Here is a 3,509-nt window from a genome sequence, read left to right as displayed (position 1 = left end):
GAACCCCACTAGCACAGGAGCTACTGTTTTCTCTGTGCAGACGGCACTTCTGAGCATCAACTGGCAGTGTTGGTGGACATGGTCAAGCATGGTGTAGGCTGAGGCCTATTTGGAGCAAGTTTAAAATCTGATGTTGTGATGAATGTGGAGGGAGCAGAAGATGTTGCCGGACACAGCAGGAGAGCAGCTGGCGTTTTTGAACCCCAATAACACAGGAGCTAGTGTTTTTCTCTGTGCAGACGGCACTTCTGAGCATCAACTGGCGGTGTTTGGGCACAGGGTCAAGCATGGTGTGGGCTGATGCCTATTTGGAGCAAGTTTTAAATCAGTTGTTGTGTGATTGTGGAGGGAGCAGGAGAGTTTGCCGGACACACAGCAGGGGAGCAGCTGGCGTTACTGAACCCCACTAACACAGGAGCTAGTGTTTTTCTCTGTGCAGATGGCAATTCTGAGCATCAACTGGTGGTGTTGGTGCACAGGGCCAATCATGGTGTAGGCTGAGGCCTAATTGGAGCAAGTTTAATATCTGATGTTGGGATGAATCTGGAGTGAGCAGAAGATATTGCCGTAAGCACAGCAGGAGAGCAGCTGGCGTAACTGAACCCCACTAACACAGGAGCAAGTGTTTTTCTCTGTGCAGACGGCACTTCAGAACAGCAACTGGCGGTGTTGGAGCCCAGGGTCAATCATGATGTAGGCTGAGGCCTAATTGGAGCAAGTTTAACCCTCCGTCAGGCGCAATAGATCTGACAGGCACACAGTAATTAGTTTCACTTCTCTCTCCTTGCCCACTTATCAGAAAACCCCACCCCTCCTAGTTATCTCCTGACTCTACAGGCTCTGTGAAACCTGATATCACAGTGACTCAGCAGACCTTCTAGTGAGCAGATATCAACACTTTGGCTTCTCAGGCACATTGCGCCTGATTTCAACACAAATTGAAAGGTTAGTATTTTCTTTTTTTATTCATCACGATTGTGTATTTAGCTTGTTTTATGAAGGATTAATGTTAAGTTAGTGTACATAAGTACTGTTTTCTTAGACAAAAGGAGGGTGGCTTCTAAGGCACATTGCGCCCTAACACATACTCTTTCTCTCTTGCTTCAGATTTTCTGCTGCAATGGCCAGAAAACAGTATGATTCATCTAAACCCCTTCATTTAGAAGAAATGAAGATTTTTTTGTTAGAAGATGATGAGGAAGAACCAGCAGTAACTGAGGATTTAGAGGAATCTAGTGACATTTCATCTGAAGATGAGGTAGCAGAATGTAACACTGATTCTGGAACAGAGCAGGATGGTGATGACACTGATACAGAGGAAACAGACACAGATCTAGCTTATTATTTGGGCAAAGATAAAAATACAAAGGACGTCCCAAGGACGTTCCAGAACAAACACCGACTCTACCACCTTCTAAAAGACGCAGTTGTACTACCTGCTCATTTGTATCTGGTTTCAGAAGGCTTTCTAAATATGACTGCAAAATATGTAAAGAATCAATCTGCCTTTCCCATGCAACTTTCGTCTGCCAGCCTTGCTTTTCTAAGTGTACCTGTGCTGCTTCTGCTGCAATTGAAACCACTGAAGATGAGTAGAAAATAATTAAGTAACATCTAAGTGCAATATCCTTTAAGTTTTTTTCCATAATTTTATATTTAAGCAATATTTAAGTAAAGATAACTGGAGCCTATTTGGCGGTACTACCGAAAAGTGGTACTTTTAGTTTTAATAAGTTTATGGTTAATAAATGTTTTTTTTTGCATCTGATTTGGTGTAATCTCTTTTAATACATTCCTATGAAGGTCACTGACTACTTCTATAGTCCTGAAATTGAAATATGTAGCTACTATAGGTGGTTTTCTGACCTGTGCTTGTCAGGCACATTGCGCATGAACTGAGGAGAATCTATATTGCGCCTGACGGAGGGTTAATATCTGATTTTGGGATCAATGTGGAGGGAGCAGGAGATGTTGCCGGACACACAGCAGGGAGCAGCTTGCGTTACTGAACCCCACTAACACAGGAGCTAGTGTTTTTCTCTGTGCAGACGGCACTTCTGAGCATCAACTGGCAGTGTTGGTGCACAGGGTCAAGAATGGTGTAGGCTGAGGCCTATTTGGAGCAAGTTTTAAATCAGTTGTTGTGTGAATGTGGAGGGAGCAGGAGATATTGCTGGACACACAGCAGGGGAGCAGTTGGTGTTACTGAACCCCACTAACACAGGAGCTAGTTTTTTTCTCTGTGCAGATGGCACTTCTGAGCATCAACTGGCAGTGTTGGTGCACAGGGTCAATCACAGTGTAGGCTGAGTCCTATTTGGAGCAAGCTTATTATCTGATGTTGGGATGAATGTGGAGGGAGCAGGAGACATTGCCGTACACACAGCAGGGCAGCAGCTGATGTTACTGAACCCCACTAACACAGGAGCTAGTGTTTTTCTCTGTGCAGACGGCACTTCTGAGCAGCAACTGGCGGTGTTGGAGCCCAGGGTCAATCATGGAGTAGGCTGAGGCCTAATTGGAGCAAGTTTAATATCTGATGTTGGGATGAATGTGGAGGGAGCAGGAGACATTTTCGTACACACAGCAGGGGAGCAGCTGACGTTACTGAACCCCACTAACACAGGAGCTAGTGTTTTTCTCTGTGCAGACGGCACTTCGGAGCAGCAACTGGCAGTGTTGGAGCCCAGGGTCTATCATGGTGTAGGCTGAGGCCTATTTGGAGCAAGTTTTAATCAGTTGATGTGTGAATGTGGAGGGAGCAGGAGATATTTCCAGACACACACCAGGGGAGCAGCTGGTGTTACCGAACCCCACTAACACAGGAGCTAGTGTTTTTCTCTGTGCAGACGGCACTTCTGAGCAGCATCTGGTGCTGCTGGTGCACAGGGTCAATCATGGTTTAGGCTGAGGCCTATTTGGAGCAAGTTTAATTTCTGATGCTGGGATGAATGTGGAAGGAGCAGGAGATATTGCCGTACACACAGCAGGGGAGAAGCTGGTGTTACTGACCCCCACTACCACAGGAGCTATTGTTTTTCTCTGTGCAGATGGCACTTCTGAGCAGCAACTGGCGGTGTTGGAGCCCAGGGTTAATCATAGTGTAGGCTGAGGCCTAATTGGAGCAAGTTTAATATCTGATTTTGGGATGAATGTGGAGGGAGCAGGAGATGTTGCCGGACACAGCAGGAGAGCAGCTTGCGTTACTGAACCCCACTAACACAGGAGCTAGTGTTCTTCTCTGTGTAGATGGCACTTCTGAGCATCAACTGGCGGTTTTGGTGCACAGGGTCAATAATGGTGTAGGCTGAGGCCTATTTGGAGCAAGTTTAATATCTGATGTTGGGATGAATGTGGAGGGAGCAGGAGATATTACCGTACACACAGCAGGGGAGCAGCTGACGTTACTGAACCCCACTAACACAGGAGCTAGTGTTTTTCTCTGTGCAGATGGTACTTCTGAGCAGCAACTGGCAGTGTTGGAGCCCATGGTCAATCATGGTGTAGGC

At 46.3% G+C, this 3,509-nt stretch overlaps 1 long non-coding RNA gene across 1 annotated transcript; it reads left to right on the top strand.

Annotated features, from left to right (window-relative positions):
* The first annotated feature begins 741 nt into the window (after nucleotides 1–741).
* On the top strand, nucleotides 742–1,766 carry LOC141098833 (uncharacterized). The gene is made up of 2 exons (XR_012234365.1): nucleotides 742–945; nucleotides 1,108–1,766. It is a non-coding gene; the product is annotated as an uncharacterized lncRNA (long non-coding RNA).
* Nucleotides 1,767–3,509: the final 1,743 nt, after the last annotated feature.

The sequence above is a fragment of the Dendrobates tinctorius genome, unplaced genomic scaffold (assembly GCF_039654945.1).
Source record: "Dendrobates tinctorius isolate UK_male_01 unplaced genomic scaffold, ASM3965494v1 ptg000095l, whole genome shotgun sequence".
Taxonomy (NCBI): domain Eukaryota; kingdom Metazoa; phylum Chordata; class Amphibia; order Anura; family Dendrobatidae; genus Dendrobates; species Dendrobates tinctorius.
Note: the sequence above shows the minus strand (reverse complement) of the source record. Positions and strands in the feature narration are given on the sequence as shown.